The sequence below is a fragment of the Camponotus vicinus genome, unplaced genomic scaffold (assembly GCF_025532165.1).
Source record: "Camponotus vicinus isolate PSW18456_S1 unplaced genomic scaffold, iyCamVici1.0 SCAF_6, whole genome shotgun sequence".
Classification (NCBI taxonomy): Eukaryota; Metazoa; Arthropoda; class Insecta; order Hymenoptera; family Formicidae; genus Camponotus; species Camponotus vicinus.
The window spans coordinates 8,088,583-8,110,243 of record NW_028141978.1 but is presented as its reverse complement, the minus strand read 5'-3'; the positions used below and the strand labels follow the sequence as shown (position 1 = coordinate 8,110,243).

The 21,661-nt window shown below is 28.7% G+C and overlaps 1 pseudogene across 1 annotated transcript; it reads left to right on the top strand.

Moving 5' to 3' along the window:
* Window positions 1-13,060: 13,060 nt before the first annotated feature.
* Window positions 13,061-20,623, top strand: LOC145973016 (aminopeptidase N-like; annotated as a pseudogene). Its single transcript, XR_014439332.1, has 7 exons — window positions 13,061-13,099; window positions 14,078-14,581; window positions 14,695-15,162; window positions 16,424-16,607; window positions 17,586-17,733; window positions 19,186-19,267; window positions 20,217-20,623. The product of XR_014439332.1 is annotated as an aminopeptidase N-like (transcript).
* The last annotated feature ends 1,038 nt before the right edge of the window (window positions 20,624-21,661 follow it).

Here is a 21,661-nt window from a genome sequence, read left to right as displayed (position 1 = left end):
GTACATGTGAAATAAGTACAGGACAATTATATCTTTATCGTATCACTTCAGATATTTTATGTTGATGTTTTATTGACATTTTCAATTGATTTTCTCGAATCTTTTTCGAGAAAAGTTGTTTTAAATAAAAGCTTTATAAACGAAAACGAGATACAAATATATTATAAATATATACATATTTATTTCTATCGATGAAAATAAGATATATCTTTTTTGTTATATACTCAAAAAGTGATATTTACATGACACGTACTTTACATACTTTACTCTAGGTATGCCGATAGCGCCGTCAGTTTATAACATTATCTTGAAGTGGTAAGATCGCGATTGAATTTTCACACATTTGAAGCTAACCTGTGGCTAGTTTAACAAATAAGGTAAGGCATTAAATAAATATACTATAAAATACTTATCTCTATTTTTTCTTTAAATATATGCATACACGAATGTGTGGAATAACAGGCAACTATTTTGTTTTTTAAAGAGGTATTTTTCTTCAATTTTTAAATAAATATATTTCTTTATTGCAACTACTTTTCTCATCTTCTGCATATATTGTTGCTAAATGAAGACATTTAGATGTATTATAATAGCATAACTTGATAATCTTGACATATAGAAAATATAAAATTCAGACAATCTTTTTGACGTTACAAATTATGTGTATGCTTAATTTTGCACTGTAGCTATAAAATTATCTCCAAAATATTTAATATTATTTATATTTTGTTTTAAAACAAAATTTTTTTTCGAGTACCTAGAAATATTCTCTAAAAGTAATATAAATAGAATATGATAAGCAGTGACACGTTGACGCATCGATTCACGGACACGTTCAAAAATGCCTGGCGTACAGCGGATTGTCTCGCAACCTACAGTGATACGGTCACGAAGATCTTGAATATCACGCACTGGTGGCATTTTTGAACGTGTCCGTGAATCGATGCGTCGACGTGTCACTGCTTGTATTCAGGAAAATGGTGAACATTTTCAACATTTATTGTAACATACTCAAGGTCACATTAAAACCAAATGTAAATAAGCCTAATTAAACGATTGTCGTCTACAATAACATTAATCCTAAATTTTTCTTTGTGTAAGTAATACAGCTAACAGTATTTTCAACATAACTCCTGAAATAAGCATTTCCGCACCTATGTCCATATAACATCATCCTTCAGGTGTGAGGAATATCTCCTTAAATTTTTGACATACCTTTTTAGAACACCCTGTATAAATAAAATACCTATTAAAAAAAAAAAAATAAAATATTGACCCTTTAAAAATTCTTAATATAAATAATATAATTATTGAAATATTTATTAATCTGCTTTCCCTAATATTATTTAAACCTACATTTCCTGATTCTTCAAAAGATACATAATATATTAATCACCTAAATTAATCACATAATAGCCCTAACAATCCTCTGCTTCTTGAAAGGAAAATTAAAAAATCTTAATAATCACCTAATAGCCCTAACAATTGTATTTCTCGATTAAGTGAAATTATTCGAGGAAAGCCTATCTCTAATCACGTATATTTTAATTACGTGCCCTAATTACATTCTCTAACCGCGTGCCCTAACCGCGTGAAAAAATGTCCGACGTTACGTACTATTGTACGTAAAGCTTTTCTTCAGGCCAGTTGAACTTACTTTTCGTTGATCCTAGCCACTTTCTCGCTCCATCTCTAATCAGAGATCGAAAAAGGAGATAAACACTCCTTCTTTTGCCAATTAATTACCGGCAAATGAGCGTAAATATTTCACGATCATCATAACGATCGCTCGATTTTACGATCGTTCGTTAAATATTTGAATATAATTTTATTTTAACTCAAATAAAGCCAAATTACTACAAATTTCTGTATATTATATTTTCTAATAAAATATAAAATTCATGTGTGTGTATAACTTTTATCATATTACAAATTATTTAATTAATTAATCATTTGGCTTTATATTAAGTTAAAGTAAAGTTTAAAAACAATATCTACAAACAAATTCTACGATGGATGAGCTATAAGAAATTTGAATAAAATAAGTGCGCGTTATAAAAATAAAGTAGCATCAAAAATTGATAAAATTGATAAAATTATTAATGTGTGCTCTTTATTTAATAAATTAGACAAAATCTTTACAAAAAAATTTTCTTTTCTTGATTCTCCTTTTTTAATTAATACTTCAATATATTTTCGCAATAGATGCAAAGCATTTCGAAAGAATTTATTAAAAGTTATTTAATTTAATCTATCCTAGCTCATCCATTTTAAGGCAACGGATTTACTACAATCTACAATCTACAATCTACATTTACAACCTCTACGAATTCGTTACCTTAAAGTTAAATAAAAGTTTTTCTCACTCACCGGCACTGATGCGCAACAGCGGAGTTAACGAAGCTACGTTGTCTGTAACATACAAATATAAAATTCATTTATAATAATGTTCACGAAATGCAATCAATATTTCAAAAAATTATTATCGTTCGAAATTTTATATCTGATGTGTAAAATAATAAGCAGAGATAAACACGTGTGGAAAAATTTTATAAATTTTTGAAACTGTTTTTTAAATAGAAAGTTTAATATGACTTTTATAAAAATCTTTTTCGCTAATTTTCTCTTTAATTCATTTAAATAATAAGACCGAATTATTATGCGTACAATTTATACCAATTGATATATAAATAATAAATATTCACCATCAGGTTGCTCCGCCGATGCAAGATGCCTCTCCCAGGCCTCCTCCTCCTCTCATGTTGTTGACGCGCGATACTTTTAACGGCACTCCCGCAGTCACGAGCGATATTTTTATATCGCTATTTCCGCTATTTTACGCGCGATACTAAACGATACTCCCGCACTAATTCGGTACAATTAAAAATTTGGTCGCGCGATGTATATATTTAATATATATATACTTTGTACGACACTCCCGGTTTCGGTACGAGCGAAAATCCCATTTCATTTCACGAGAATCAACTTCGAGCCAACAGGTCGGGAATGCAACGATACAACGAGCAAAGACTAGGCCCGAACCGGAAAGAAGACGAAACGATTGACGGAAATAGAGGAAAATGAAGTTCACCAACTCTTTTTCGCGCATAATTATCCTATCTCGTATCGAACCTGGACCCGCTAAGCACGATTTCAGGTGCTCCGCCCGGACATATTATGCCTCCCGCGGTTGCTATATGCTACACCAGGCTGGTAGACGGCAAAAGAAGAGGATACCCACATTTTTTAAATGCTAACATTCAATTTAGAAAATGGGGAGGCAACCCCTTTTACCGAGTGAAAATCGTGCCTAGGGGAATCCACTCGACTCCTCGACAGGGTTAACACACGCAGTGCGTGTGGCTGTAGACGAGCAAAGAGAAGGCACCCATTGACGACCATTCCGAGCAATCGATCGAGTTCTAACTAATTCGGGCCAAATCACTTGACGAAGCACGAAGCACGAGTGTACGTTGCATAGTAACGTGTGCAAACTCGAAATCCTAGTTAGTTGGCATCGGAAGTAGGGACTCGTGACAATAATGAAATTGGGATTTTTATACGAAAAGTCCAACGCGGAAGCGCGAAAACGCGACGACGCGAGAATACTACAACGCGAAGACGCGGTAACGAAACGCCGCCGTCCGCGACACGTTGACGGCACCGACAACGCGAAAGGATACTTAGCTTCCCCTTCAGGCTCCTTAAGATGTATCCTAAATAGAAAAATTTAAGATAAACCTCAAGGCACCATCCAAGTACTAAGCCCTCCCACCCCGACAAGGTGTACCCAATGGGAGGGTTATATTATATATAATTTTATATATAATATATTTTGTGGAATTTATTTTGTAATATACTACATATATAAATTTAAATTCGCAAATATAAACGATAAATAAAAATATAAAGGATAAGAGAAAATATATTACATAAAGCAATGTTCAAAATAATTGATTTTAAAACTAATTATTGCGCGCAATTAATTTTTACATTTTTACTTTTAAATAGATATATTTTAATATTATAAATTGCGTAATTACAAAATAATTTATATTTCTTAGATATAAACTTTTAGTAATACGATAAATTAAAAAATTTCTATTTCTTTATATGTGAAATATTTAAATAAATATATTAATATGAAATATTTTATAAAACATAAGAAGTATCTGAAAATATTAATAAAAAATTTTATAAATGTTTTAATCATTTTAAAATAAAATGGAATATTTTTTACAAGTATATGTATTATATATGTTACAATTTAAAATCAATATTGAATCACTATCAAAGAAATAAAACGAAACATGTATGTGAAATATATATATTTTGAATATATACTAATAATAAATAATTTATATATTGTTGCGTCCGCGGAACGATACATATCGAACGCGAGCGACACAATCGACATACGCTGACGCTCGTGCACTCGTAACTAATAACGCGATTTAAGGTGCAGAAGAATTTTAATAAACCGCGAGTAACATACAAGAATTCAGAATAATCGTAAAACGGATCACAAATAGACGCGTGTCCGCACAGCTTGGCAGCTGGGCTCAGACTCTCTGACAGTCGTTGTTTCTAACAACATCTTGACAACGCGCGCGGAAACGATCTTCTTCGAAAGAATTCAATGGATGACGAATACATTCAGCGGGACGGGACGCGGGAACGCAACAATATAATAAATAATGAATGTGATAAATAATTTATATCAATGACTTACATCATATCTTATTCGCCATCCATTTCTAAAACCTTCTTTCTTTTGCTTTTTTCGCTTTTTCCTCGTGGCACTTCAATCTTCGTTGCACTTATTTGAATTCCTCGTTGCACTTACACTCATTCACGAAAAGTTCCTCGTTGCACTTGCAAATGTGTTCAGAGAAAGAATTTGATAATATATGATACGTCTCACATCACTACTTCACTGCTCAAGAGTCACTGAGCAAATGATCGTAAGTCAGAAACACTTACACGGTACTGTTTATATCGCCAAGGTTGACTATGTGAAGAAAGAATTTGATAATATGTGAAAGATCTCCACGTCACTACTCAAGGTTACTGTGCGAATGATAATAAAGCCGTGTAACATGTTAACAATAGCGCGATACTGTTTATCAAGGTCGAACACGGTGTTATTGATAATTCTCTCGTTGCCAAAATATTTTCTGTAATATAAAATATTTGTGTGAGGAATATTAAATTATAGAAGTATTTTAATTTATTGATTAAGATTAATTGATTATTTATTAAACTATTCATCACTCATGAAGTCTTTCGTTATGCTAATTATTTGCAATCTTTACGGACAATAATTATTATTTTAATACTTAGAGTCACAAATATATTCCATCCGTGTTACTTTATCACTCTACTTGAGAATCTCAATATAATTTGGATTGTGAGAGAACACGAAGTAAAACAATCAAATTATAGATGCAAATAATTAGCATAACGAAAGACTTCATGAGTGATGAATAGTTTAATAAATAATCAATTAATCTTAATCAATAAATTAAAATACTTCTATAATTTAATATTCCTCACACAAATATTTTATATTACAGAAAATATTTCGGCAACGAGAGAATTATCAATAACACCGTGTTCGAGCTTGATAAACAGTATCGCGCTATTATTAACATGTTACACGGCTTTATTATCATTCGCACAGTAACCTTGAGTAGTGACGTGGAGATGTTTCACATATTATCAAATTCTTTCTTCACATAGTCAACCTTGGCGATATAAACAATACCGCGGTAGTGTTTCTGACTTACGATCATTCGCTCAGTGACTCTTGAGCAGTGAAGTAGTGATGTGAGACGTATCATATATTATCAAATTCTTTCTCTGAACACAATTGCAAGTGCAACGAGGAACTTTTCATGAATGAGTGTAAGTGCAACGAGGAATTCAAATGAGTGCAACGAGGATTGAAGTGCCACGAGGAAAAAGCGAAAAAAGCAAAAGAAAGAAGAAGGTTTTGGAAATGGATGGACCAATAAGAGATATGATGTAAGTCATTGATATAAATTATTTATCACATTCATTATTTATTATATTGTTGCGTCCCGTCCCGCTGAATGTATTCGTCATCCATTGAATTCTTTCGAAGAAGATCGTTTCCGCGCGCGTTGTCAAGATGTTGTTAGAAACAACGACTGTCAGAGAGTCTGAGCCCAGCTGCCAAGCTGTGCGGACGCGCATCTATTTGTGATCCGTTTTACGATTATTCTGAATTCTTGTATGTTACTAGCGGTTTATTAAAATTCTTGTGCACCTTAAATCGCGTTATTAGTTAGGAGTGCACGAGCGTCAGCGTATGTCGATTGTGTCGCGCGCGTTCGATATATATCGTTCCGCGGACGCAACAATATATAAATTATTTATTATTAGTATATATTCAAAATATACATATTTCACATACATGTTTCGTTTTATTTCTTTGATAGTGATTCAATATTGATTTTAAATTATAACATATATAATACATATACTTGTAAAAAATATTCCATTTTATTTTAAAATGATTAAAACATTTATAAAATTTTTTATTAATATTTTCAGATACTTCTTATGTTTTATAAAATATTTCATATTAATATATTTATTTAAATATTTCACATGTAAAAAAATAGAAATTTTTTAATTTATCGTATTACTAAAAGTTTATATCTAAGAAATATAAATTATTTTGTAATTACGCAATTTATAATATTAAAATATATTTATTTAAAAGTAAAAATGTAAAAATTAATTGCGCGCAATAATTAGTTTTAAAATCAATTATTTTGAACATTGCTTTATGTAATATATTTTCTCTTATCCTTTGTATTTTTATTTATCGTTTATATTTGCGAATTTAAATTTATATATGTAGTATATTACAAAATAAATTCCACAAAATATATTATACATATATAAAATTATATATAATATAACCCTCCCATTGGGTACACCTTGTCGGGGTGGGAGGGCTTAGTACTTGGATGGTGCCTTGAGGTTTATCTTAAATTTTTCTATTTAGGATAAATCTTAAGGAGCCTGAAGGGGAAGCTAAGTACCCTTTCGCGTTGTCGGTGCCGTCAACGTGTCGCGGATGGCGGCGTTTCGTTACTGTGTTTTCGCGTTGTAGTATTCTCGCGTCGTCGCGTTTTCGCGCTTCCGCGTTGGACTTTTCGTATAAAAATCCCAATTTCATTATTGTCACGAATCTCTACTTCCGATGCAAACTAACTAGGATTTCGAGTTTGCACACGTTGCTATGCAACGTACACTCGTGCTTGGTGCTTCGTCAAGTGATTCGGCCCAAATTAGTTAGAACTCGATCGATTGCTCGGAATGGTCGTCAATGGGTGCCTTCTCTTTGCTCGTCTACAGCCACACGCACTGCGTGTGTTAACCCTGTCGAGGAGTCGAGTGGATTCCCCTAGGCACGATTTTCACTCGGTAAAAGGGGTTGCCTCCCCATTTTCTAAATTGAATGTTAGCATTTAAAAAATGTGGGTATCCTCTTCTTTTGCCGTCTACCAGCCTGGTGTAGCATATAGCAACCGCGGGAGGCATAATATGTCCGGGCGGAGCACCTGAAATCGTGCTTAGCGGGTCCAGGTTCGATACGAGATAGGATAATTATGCGCGAAAAAGAGTTGGTGAACTTCATTTTCCTCTATTTCCGTCAATCGTTTCGTCTTCTTTCCGGTTCGGGCCTAGTCTTTGCTCGTTGTATCGTTGCATTCCCGACCTGTTGGCTCGAAGTTGATTCTCGTGAAATGAAATGGGATTTTCGCTCGTACCGAAACCGGGAGTGTCGTACAAAGTATATATATATTAAATATATACATCGCGCGACCAAATTTTTAATCGTACCGAATTAGTGCGGGAGTATCGTTTAGTATCGCGCGTAAAATAGCGGAAATAGCGATATAAAAATATCGCTCGTGAGTGCGGGAGTGCCGTTAAAAGTATCGCGCGTCAACAACATGAGAGGAGGAGGAGGCCTGGGAGAGGCATCTTGCATCGGCGGAGCAACCTGATGGTGAATATTTATTATTTATATATCAATTGGTATAAATTGTACGCATAATAATTCGGTCTTATTATTTAAATGAATTAAAAAGAAAATTAGAGGAAAAGAGTTTTATGAAAGTCATATAAAACTTTCTATTTAAGAAACAGTTTTAAAAATTCATAAAATTTTTCCACACGTGTTTATCTCTGCTTATTATTTTACACATCGGATATAAAATTTCGAACGATAAAAATTTTTTGAAATATTGATTGCATTTCGTGAACATTATTATAAATGAATTTTATATTTGTATGTTACAGACAACGTAGCTTCGTTAACTCCGCTGTTGCGCATCAGTGCCGGTGAGTGAGAAAAACTTTTATTTAACTTTAAGGTAACGAATTCGTAGAGGTTGTAAATGTAGATTGTAGATTGTAGATTGTAGTAAATCCGTTGCCTTAAAATGGATGAGCTAGGATAGATTAAATTAAATAACTTTTAATAAATTCTTTCGAAATGCTTTGCATCTATTGCGAAAATATATTGAAGTATTAATTAAAAAAGGAGAATCAAGAAAAGAAAATTTTTTTGTAAAGATTTTGTCTAATTTATTAAATAAAGAGCACACATTAATAATTTTATCAATTTTATCAATTTTTGATGCTACTTTATTTTTATAACGCGCACTTATTTTATTCTAATTTCTTATAGCTCATCCATCGTAGAATTTGTTTGTAGATATTGTTTTTAAACTTTAACTTAATATAAAGCCAAATGACTAATTAATTAAATAATTTGTAATATGATAAAAGTTATACACACACATGAATTTTATATTTTATTAGAAAATATAATATACAGAAATTTGTAGTAATTTGGCTTTATGAGTTAAAATAAAATTATATTCAAATATATTTAACAAACGATCGTAAAATCGAGCGATTGTTACGATGAGCGTGAAATATTTACGCTCATTTGCCGGTAATTAATCGGCAAGGAGCCAAAAGGAGAGATTCCAAAAGAAGGAGTGTTTATCTCCTTTTTCGATCTTTGATTAGAGATGGAGCGAAAAAGTGGCCAGGATCAACGAAAAGTAAGTTCAAGTGGCCTGAAGAAAAGCTTTACGTAGAATAGTACGTAACGTCGGACATTTATTCACGCGGTTAGGGCACGCGATTAAAGAATGTAATTAGGGCACGTAATTAAAATATACGTAATTAGAGATAGGCTTTCCTCGAATAATTTCACTTAGTCGAGAAATAGGATTGTTAGGGCTATTAGGTGATCATTAAGATTTTTTAATTTTCCTTTCAAGAAGCAGAGAATTGTGTAAGTTATTATGTGATTAATTTAGGTGATTAATATATTATGTATCTTTTGAAGAATCAGGAAATGTAGATTTAAATAATATTAAGGAAAACAGATTAATAAATATTTCAATAATTATATTATTAATATTAAGAATTTTTAAGGGGTCAATATTTTTTGAGTGTTTTTTTTTATAGGTATTTTATTTATACAGGGTGTTCTAAAAAGGTCTAGTGATGAGTAGTATATATACTACTTTCACTAGAGTGAATCAGTGTATTATCACTGAAAAACAGTAAATACTCACTGATTACAAGCAGTTATAAGTACAGCACTGATTACAGTGATAATACACTGATTCACTTTTAGAGAGTATGTTAAAAATTTAAGGAGATATTCCTCACACCTGAAGGATGAAAAAATATTATATGGACATAGGTGCGGAAATGCTTATTTCAGGAGTTATGTTGAAAATACTGTTAGTTGTATTACTTACACAAGGAAAAATTTAGGATTTAATTGTTGTAGACGACAATCATTTAATTAGGCTTATTTACGTTTGGTTTTAATGTGACCTTGAGTATGTTACAATAAATGTTGAAAATGTTCACCATTTTTCTGAATACAAGCAGTGACACGTCGACGCATCGATTCACGGACACGTTCAAAAATGCCACCAGTGCGTGATATTCAAGATCTTCGTGACCGTATCACTGCAGGTTGCGAGACAATCCGCTGTACGCCAGGCATTTTTGAACGTGTCTGTGAATCGATGCGTCGACGTGTCACTGCTTATCATATTCTATTTATATAACTTTTAGAGAATATTTCTAGGTACTCGTAAAAAAATTTTGTTTTAAAACAAAATATAAACAAGTACATAAAATACTGATAAAAAATTGGATCCGAGCATTGAGAGTCACTGTTCTTGACGCGGCGCTACCAAGTAGCTTATCCGGAATTTTACGTTAAATGACGTCACATAAACTTTTGATTGAAATATTTCAGAAACTAAAGCCGTAATTAAAAATCTAACGGCATTTTTCTTATATAATGTGAATACAAGCTTTCGATTGTGATCAGTTTGAATAAAACCAAAATATTTGCATGCAAATTACATATTTTTTCTCAAAAACAACTACACTGTTTTCTTTACACCAATCGATTCCTCTCATTATTTTGTACATAAAAGTATTAAGGTAATATAATCGAAAAATGAATATCTTGCTAGATATTTTATGGTTTATGTAAAATTAAGAAATTATTTCAAGCCTCATAACTCGGAAAGTACTTAATGAAAACTAACTTAATTATAGTGTTTTGGAAAGCCCTCGAGATAGGCTACAAGAATATGCAATAAAAAATAGGGAGTTCCATTTTAGATTTTCTTGCTCCCCCTCCCCCCGGCCCCCGGGGGTGTGGAGGTGGGTGTTCTTGTGGTTAAATGATAGACTTTGTGATCCCATTGTATCCCTATAAATTTCAATCCTATATTTCAAACCATTCAAAAATTATTTAGGTGGCCCGGAACTTTTGGTAGGCACTGTATAACAGAAAGAATTTGGAATCATTAAATATTGCAGAAGTGATACACATTATATATAAATATTTGTTTTCAAACATTTATATATTAATTTAATTTATATATTCAAAAACAGACGTTTTGTAAACTTCAATACTATCCATTTCAAATTATCATATCTTTTATACTTTTGATTTTTAGACCTTTTGCCTCAGGAAACTTTTGATCAGCACCACCTAAACTACAATATATTTTATTTTTAGCCAATTTGACCGAAGCCACTTTTTTCATATAAAATGTACGATGTCCTTTATATTATCGGTTAAAGAAAAGATCTGATAATATATGTTGTATGTTGTATTATACTGTATATGTTGTATGATCGTATATAATAATATTTGAAATTTGGCATAATATGATCTTATCTTTATGTAATCATATTTAGCTAGATCTAATTATATATGAAGACAGATCTAGTCGAATATCATCATATAAATATAAAAACATATCGCGCCAATTTTCTGATCTTTTTGCATCTAATTATGCATATTTATATCTGAACATATTATACCCATTTTTTTCTCGGGAAGCGACCATGAAACTCTGTTATATATTTTATAAATAATAATGAAACTCTGTTATATGTTTTATAAATAATTTTATAAATAATTTTCTGCGTATATTCTTTTATAATTATGTTAATAATGAGATTCCGCTTGTATAATAATGCAACACAATTACGAAATTATTTATTGATGATAATTTCTAAAATAATTTTTTTTAAATATAATATTTCATTAATAATGAGGTTGAAGAACGAATTCGTTCCAAATCATTGAGTGCAAGCTAATAACACACGCTGGTTAGAGGTCCATAAGATAGAGATACTTTCTTGAATCTTTCTTCATCGGTGGAAAACATAGAGATCTATAATGCGTTGAACTGCTTCGAAAACACAGCATGAATGTTTGTTAATTTATTAATTTCCAAATTTATTAATTTACAGACACACACACACACACACATATGAACATGTGTACATATATGATATTAACTTTATTTAAATATACAACTTTCTGTTAAATATTACAATTTATAACATATATTAAAATAGATAAATAATGAGAAATAGATAAATAATTATATTTTTCGAATCCTTGAATGGAGTTTGTATTCATGTATGTTTATACGTAACATGAAAGTGTTAACATTATATGAAAAGTTTATTTTAATATGTTATGGATACTGCATCCATTGTGTTTTTCGAAATACCAGCTAAAATACTGATTCGACACTAATAAAATAAAAGTTCGATTTGTTCTTCACATTGATGATCGGCGGAAGTCGAAAGAGAAAATGTTTTCGGATCTTTAAATTTATAAAGTTTTTCTTCAATCAAAATTAATCGAATCGAAACACATGTAACAAATGTGTTCCTGAAATTTCTGAAATAAGAAAATTATCTCAAAATGTAGTGAAGAAATGTAAATTAACATTTTTTCTTCTTTGCCATAAAGAAACATTGCCTCTAGCAAATACAATATCAAAATAAACGCAAGTTATACCGTTTATTGCTCATAATATTAGAATAATAAATAGAAATTATTATTCACAAACGTTATAAGCAAAATTAAAAACAATATTAGATCGTCGCACTTGTACAGGAATTAGTGCTAAATAGAAAATATAACATAAAATATCTCAAGTGATACGATATAGACAAGTCTCTTACATTTATTTTATACAATAAGTTCTTGAAAAAAAAACTTCTTTATGAAAAAAATATGATATAAAATACAGAATATCTTTATCTTATATATATTTAGGGAAGAATATTCTCAATTTTAATTTTCTCGCGAATGTTTTCCAGAAAAATTGTCCTTACAAAGGAAAGTTTTAAATATGGAACAAGGAATACAAAGAAATACAAAGCTAAGTAAATATATACGTATTGACTTCTATCGATGAATAATGCGGCGTCTACAATGAGATTTTAAGGAGACTTAAGGCGTAAGACTTAAGTCTCCTGAAAAGTCTCATTGTAGAAGACGCTTAACATACTCCTGTGTTATGTATATCAAGGCGATATCTATATAATTCTACGTACATTACCTGTTCATCTGGTATGCCGTATTTGTAACATGATAGCGCCGTCAGTTTATGGTAGTCTCTTGAAGCTATAAGATCGCAGATTGACTGTTTATGCCTTTGATATTAAACCTATAGTTGTGAGTTCAACAAATAGGGTAAGACATTAATTAAATATTCAACAAAATATTGCACTTCTACATTTCTTTTTCTTTGAATGTATGCATATGGAGTAAGAATGTGTGGAATAACAATCAACTATTTTATTTCTTAATAGAGGCATTTCTACTTTCGGTTGAATATCTTTATTTATTGCAAATACTATTTTTATTCCTTACATATATGCTAGCTAACAATATATTTAGATATGTACCGGCATAATTTGACCATCTTGACATACAGAAAATATAAAATACAGGCAACTTTTTTGACGTTATAAAGTATGTGGATGTTCTACCTTTCATTGTAGCTATAAAATTATCTCAAAAATATTTAATACTATTTATATTTTGTTTGGAAACAAAATTTTTTTAATAAATATTTAAAATATATATTCTGTAAAGTTAATAATAAATATTCTTTACAAAAAGTTATATAAATAGAATATGATAATTTAAATATATATAACGAATAAGAATGAAGAATGTGCGATAGGTTAATATTTTATTCGAATAAATTTATTCCATGAGAAATGCTAACAAAGTTATTTTTAACAATTTTATGTTAAAAGTTTCATCCGAATAATTATATCAACAAAATTTTTAATAAATTTAATATCGGTTTATTGTTCGTTTATTCTTCGTTCGATTTTAATACATCACTCTCTTAAGGTTGAAAGAAACAAACACACTTTGAAAGTAATATTAGTAAATACACAAAGTTCATCACGTACAGAAGTCAGTAGCCATAAAACGCAAAACATAAAAATATGTAAGAAGAAATCTTGAAAGTAATTGAATTTCAGAGAAATAAAAATTATGATTAATGTGTTTTTTCCTTTTCAGAATTATATAAGTACGTTCTTCGATAAGTTTATATATTTAAATTTTATCATATTTATACACACTTGTATTTAGCATTACGTTTGTATATATTTCTTGTATATATGTTTCTAATAACAGAAATGATTTATATAGATAGACCTGAAAGAAATTTAACATGAGATTATTAAAACTATTATTGAGTAGTAGTATAATATATATTGCCACAATAGCAATGGAGGATCCTATCGATAAAGATTCGGATATCGTGCAGTGCAATGCATTAAATTACAATTTATCTGATGATATATATCCATTGCATTATAATATAAAGTTAAATTTCACCCACTATCACTTGGCGGGTGAATATGTAATCACTATTTATATCATATATGCAACACAACATATAAGTTTTCATCTATCGAATTCAATAATAAAATCGATGCCATTCATAAAATTGATATTAAAGCAAATTCCCAGTGGAAACATTTCTGAACCAGAAACAACAAATTATGATTTTATAACCAATATTGTCCTCTGCAATTTCAATGCTACCATATTGCCAGGAATATACAATATGTACATATGCTTCGATATTCCAATTAATATAGTAAGAGAGTCTTTCGGATTTCCGTACATAAACAAATATGGAGATAAAGAGTAAGTAGAAGAATATATAAAATATCAAAAACAAATTGTGTATATTTTTGCATTTACGTTTATAATTGTCTAAAATTAGTCATTATTTAAAGCATATCGTTAAAATGTGGTAGGTGGTTAATCACAACTGGTATTCAAACAAGGAAGCAGCAATTATTTCCGTTTTGGAACAAGCCAAAATTAAGAATTACTTTTGATATTTCCATAAAGCATCATCGAAGTTATAAAGTTTTGTCGAATACGCCGATAGAATCGTCTGAACTGTTGTACGATGAAATATGGACATATTTTAACAAAACTGTTGTGAATTCTATAGATAATATAGCATTTGTGGTGTTTGATTTTCATCGGATCATTTTGACTGATACCATTAGCATATGGTGTCGATCGCAATTGATACCGTATGTAAAATTTGCGTCATATATTATTAAAAATATTACTATGTACTTGGGAAATTATTGGAATAATTCGAAGAGATTCCTTGAGTGGACTACTGTTTTATCTGAGAGCAAGATGGATCATATCGCAATCCCGAATTTACAAGATAAAATCAAACATATTTTGGGATTCGTCTTTCACAGGTAATATATAGGGGAGACCGGGGACAAAAGTAACAGCGTCATGAAAGTAACAAGCCTCGTAATAAACTACACAATATGTTGAATAATTTGTACTATATAGTCAAATCGGCGCGTACGCCCCGATTCTCTTCCTTTTCAGCTAATTGTTGTAGAACGATCGCACCGGTTGCACATGCAGGAGTGAAATTAGTGTATTTGCATTATTCTCCTAAGTATTTCTTGTTTTAGTTTTTTTGTATCTATGCCTAATTAAAGTGTATATATTGACGTAATTATTTGCCGGTGTATTCTTCTAAAATGTATTCATAAGTTTTTATAGTTGATTTAGCTAAGTCTTGCATCATATTTAAGTTATAATCTAAAAAAGCTTTTAGCTTTTATTCTAAAAAATGTGTTTAGGGACAAAAGTAATACGACACTCTGTGGACGAAAGTAACATGTTTCAATGCTTAAAGTATAAGGGCTGGTCCCATAATAATTGTACCAAAGGCGATTCTTATTACGTATGCCATAATTGTAATTCGGAATAGATACCAATCTCTTTTGTATAAGTAATTATCATACAATTTTTACACTATTATTTAGAATTAAACTATTATTTAGACTTAAAAAAGTACAAAACTGATGTGATATTAAGTATAATTATTTTATGATATTACTTATAATTTTTTTGCTTAACGAAGATTATTTCTTTTAAGTTTTTTAAAGATGATAAAAATAAATATTTATTTTATTTTTTATTTTAACATAATATAATACAAATTTATAATAAAAGTTATCTTGCTTAATAAAAGATAAATCATAATAAAAGTTGCCTTGAATTGGAAAAAGGCATATTTATTTTATTTTCCCGAAAATAAGAACTGGTACTTTTATCCCCATATTATGTTACTTTCGTCCCAGGTCCCCAGAACAAAAGTAAGAATCATCGTACTTGCGAAAAGCTATAATAGCTCTTTAAATATTTATCATTTGAGATTGAAAATAGGTATAATAATGAAACAATAAATGGAGTTTCTTAACATATAATCTTTTTTGTTATATCTCTAACAATAATTAATTAGTGACCTATAATACAAAAAATGTTACTTTTGTCCCCGGTCTCCCCTACATATAATTAAAAATAGATATATGTTATATAATTAAAAATAGATATATACATTACATAATAATTTAATGTATTTAAATAAAAATTTATATTAATATATCTAAAATTTTTCATACATTCATACAGCATACATATTAGTATAATGATTTTTAGAGAAACAGATATCATGTATAATGAAGAATTGGATACTACTGCACGCAAAATGATAATTGCACTTTCAGTAGTACGTAGGATGATACAAAAATATATTGGCAATCTGTTCAATTCATTTTATTGGTTTCATGTATGGTTAAACGAAGGCTTTATTGTGTTTTTCCAAACATATATTATCGATGAGGTAATTTTATTTTTAATTCTATTTTTAAATATGCAGTCCAAGTAATTAATAGTACGACAATGTATACAGAAAATTCTTAAATAATTGTGTAAATTTTTTTGGATGTTTTTTTCAATTAAAAAATATGCTAATTCGAATCGTATGATTACTCGAGTCTTTTACATTTTTATAAATTTAGAGAAATTTAATAAGAAAATAATATAGTTTAAAACTAACATTATTAAATACACAAATTTTAATTTCATAAGAAATAAATGTCAGACGCGAATGCTAATGCGCCATACGCCTGGCTGAAACATGGCGTTAATAATTATTAGTAATAGATATTTGTAAGCAAAATGAGAAGTATGAAGGTGTGATAGAAGTATAGAGTCTGAATAGCTTAGTCGGGGGTAAGAGCAATCGTTCGGCAAGCGAAAAATTCGAGTTCGATTCTCGGTTTAACTTCGCCCCATCATTTTTCTCCCCGACGTTTCTTCAGAAGTGCAAAGAGGAATTTATGAAAAATCGCGGATTAAGACTCAATTATACATTTAGTATATGGATCAAGAAAAATTTATGCACCGTATACAATTAATCAATTTCATCGAAAAATTAATTTTCAAAAAATTATCATACATAACATATTATCATATGTAACACTACGCGTCTGACTCTTCTTTGCTGCGAAATTTAAATTTGTGTTATTTATATTGTTATTTATATAAAGCTTTTTAATCCTTAATTGTTAAAATTATTAAGGAAAAACTTCTAACCTACAGTCACTAAACAAAAATCCTATAAATATATTTTTATGTAATTATAACAACATTTAATTTTTTAAACCATATCACACTTAAATATAAAAACACGATTTGCTATATTTTAATTTTTTATAATGTGCTAAATATAAATTATGTTTAGCAGCAGCGATTGTTTATGATTTTTTTATGTGTGTTAACAGCTTCTCGATTAATTTTACTTGAGTTCTATTTTTAGATTGTTCCAGATTTTCGGATGATGGATTTGTTTATAGTTCAAATTCAACATGAATTACTTGATCTTAATACTTATGTCAATTTAAGCTCTGTAGAATATAAAGACGATACTGAAAATTATATATACACTTTTCTTTCTCGTGTTAAAGGTATGTACATATATAACATTGTATAAATAAATAAACAAATAAACTATAATTCAATATTATAAAGAAATGAACATCATAAAGAAATAATGTCAATATTATAAAGAAATCAGAAAAATCAATTATAAATAAAGTTATTTGTGTGTAATTCACAATTTATTTATTTACTATTTATTTATATCATTACTATTTATTTATATCATTTACTTTTTTATTATTATTTTATTATAATATTTTATTACAAATTAATTCTTGACAATAAGAAAAAGATATCAAAAACTTAAGCCAATTTCCTTATATTGTTTTCTATTATAACTGCACATGTTACAATTGCAAAAAGAATATGAAATGATATAAATATGATTTTGTAATGATCTAATTTATTAAATTTAAATTTAGATTTTTCCTAGACATATTCGAACAATTGTAATTACTGTATTTCAGAAATTAGTCTTTATTTTTGAGTATGTAAATAGTTCATCAATGTCAATATTATTAAATTATTTTATTGTGCAATAATTCATCTCCATAAAGTTTACTTCTATTACATAGTCTCCTTATCAGTATAGTCATAGCATTTTGATTGATGAGAACGTGTTCAATATCTTGCATAAAATCTGTTTTCTTTTTTTTTAAATACGTCTATGGGCATCATGGTATTTGTCATGATTATGTGCCTATAATGAACTAAATTGAATGCTATATCTGCGTAATAGGAGACTTTCTTTTTGGTCTCACATTTTTATATAAAGTTATAAATGATTGCACTGATTGTTTTAATAACTTAATATTACTCAATTGGCATATTCTGTAAATATCTTCTATTCTAAAAGTATCTCAGCTGAGCTTGTATTTTCATGGGAGTTTCATCGAAATGCCTGTATATGGTAGATATACGTCTATTAATAGTTTGTCAACAAAAAGATATTCAGATAAAATTGATTTTTTTTTATTCAACCAGCTCATTCCATTTAAGAAACAGCTGATTCGATATCTTAGTTAGATTCTATAAATAAAATAATAAAAAATTATCGTACATTTTTTTATGTCTGTTTTCACTTTTTCTTATTTTATTTTCTTTTTTTTGAATTTTTAATCTTGTTATGTATTGTTTATCTCTCTTCTTTCTTATCTTTTACTTTTTTTTAATTCTATTACTATCACGACCAAAAAGAATTTCAGGTAAATAAAATTTATGAAATTTATTTAATCGTTTATACCTTTTATGTGTTAATAATTATTATATCTGTTTTTCATTGGAATATACTTAACATTTGTTTAACTTTTATTAGATAGATTTAAATACGCAAACTTTGTTACCTAATTTTAATTTAAGATTTATTTATGTAACGAACTTGTAAGCAATACACAATAGAAGCATTTTAAATATATTATAATAAATCTATATATTATCTAATAATATTATAAATCATTTTTGTATTTGTATCATTGTAGGCTCCATCATATGGTGCATGTTAGAATGAACATTGTCGCCTGGTATATTTTCAAAAGCTATCAACATATATTTGAACAACCAGTAAGTATAATATATTGTAATATAATGATATAAATACATCATAGCAAAAAAGAAAACCGAAATATATAATAAATTTGTTGCAATATATTTCCTTTTTTATTGTTTAAAAGAGATACATATTTGAAGAATCAAATTTACGCTGTTATTTTATATTACAAAAGAAAAAAAATATATATAATATACATATATAAATATATAAATATATGTATACAGGGTGTCCTAAACTTAACGAATCAGCCGTTAATGGTAGATTTCTGAGATCATTTGGAAACGAAAATCTTAATACCAAAATGTTGAGCACGATGTAGTTTCGACGCTACAAAAGATTAAAGATTACCAATCGGCTCGTTACGTTCACCTATGCTCAGGGACATAGCGCATTAAGGGGCCCGCGTACAGCGCGATAATGTCGATATCGATAGAGGGATGAATATAAAATAAAAAATAGGTTTCTGCAGTGAGCGCGTTGTGTTTCCCATGCGATAGTAGTCAATAGTTTGGACATTTTTATAAAATCTTCCTTAACATTTTGGTATTAGAATTTTCATCTCCAAATGATCTCAGGAATTTACCATTAACGGCTGATTCGTTAAGTCTGGGACACCCTGTATATGTATATATATATATATATATATATATATATAATATTATGTTATAATATAATAATATTATAATATAAGTCTCTCTAGATATATAGAAATTTTTAAATTTTAATATAATTTAATATATGTGTATATAAATATATATATATATATATATATATATATATATATATATATATATGTATATAATTATATCAAAATTTAAAAATTTCTATATATCTATGAGACTTATATTATAACATTAAAATGTGTAACTATAAATTATGTAAATTATGATTTTCTTTTTTATGATGCTGATCAATTATACACAATGTTTAATATTATTGCTACAATATTAAATCTTATAGACATGCTGAGCCTTTGGAAACAACTTCCGATAATTTATGGAATGTTATGCAAAGTATCATAGATGAATGGGATTCCGAATATCAGTTTAATGTAAAAAAGATGGTATATTCGTATGCTATGCAGAGATGTTTTCCCACATTGGATGTGATGCGAAATTATTATTACAATATTATAAAAATAACTATATCAGCACAATTTTATAACAAGTTGGATGAGGAACACTATTATATACCTATTACGTATATTATATATATTGCGAAGTCCAATTTTACTGAAACTTCGTCAAATATTTGGTTAACACCATCGAATTCAAAAATTGAACTCTTACTTACGAAAGATGAATTGATCATTTTAAATTTACAACAAGCTGGTAAAAATTGAATGATAAATTTATATTTTACTTGCCTATATATCGATTCCTCACAATATTCCGTAAAAAATTATAAGAGTAAGATAGTCAAAAATTGAACAATTTATGTGATATTTCAAATTGATAAAGGATTACTTTAAGTTGACAAAATTTTACATAAATCGTAAAAAATATCTCGTAAAATATTTATTTTTCGACTATCTTACAATTTTTCTATTATTTTATCAATACTTTTATTATTTATCATATATTGTGTATAATGTCAACATTATGATCAATCAAATCAATTTAAGTTAAAAATTTCTTACACATTAAAGTTTTTCAAAATCATTAAATTATCATTATATATAAGGTTTTAATTAAAAATAACGAAGAAACATATGAAATCTAATACACACACACACAAAAGTAGAAAATACAAACATTTTTAAGTATAATAATACATTTAATATCAAAATATCTTTAACATCTCAAAATATGTTGAATCAATATATGTAATTTTAAAATATCTAATAATCGACGAAGCAATTTATTTTATAATAGGATACTATCGTGTCAATTATGATACCGAGAATTGGCGAAAAATTGCGCGATACTTAAATTCTGAAGAATACAGAAATATACATGTTCTCAATCGAGCGCAAATTATCGATGACGCCTTCCATTTTGCAATAGAGAAAAAACTTGCATTCTCCATATTTTGGGAACTCGTTTATTATTTGCGAAAAGAGAAAGATTATATAGCATGGTATCCTATGATCAAAGCTTTCGAATTTATGTCGAATATTTTCGTACTCTTAAAATTTTACCCTCAATTCCAGGTAAACACAATAATAAATTTTATCATATTTTCTATTAAGTCAATGCATAATATATATCGCAATTTCATATATTATAATAGTATAAATAATTCTTAAAAAATTAGATACATGCAGAGAATTGAAAAAATGAATTTAGTTGTATAATTCCTTCTTCGCCAAAATTCAAAAATCTAATTTCAAAGGACTTATGTAAATTTAAAAGTCTCGTTTTCTAAAATTTAATAATTACATGTTATAAATTTTGGACTTTTCG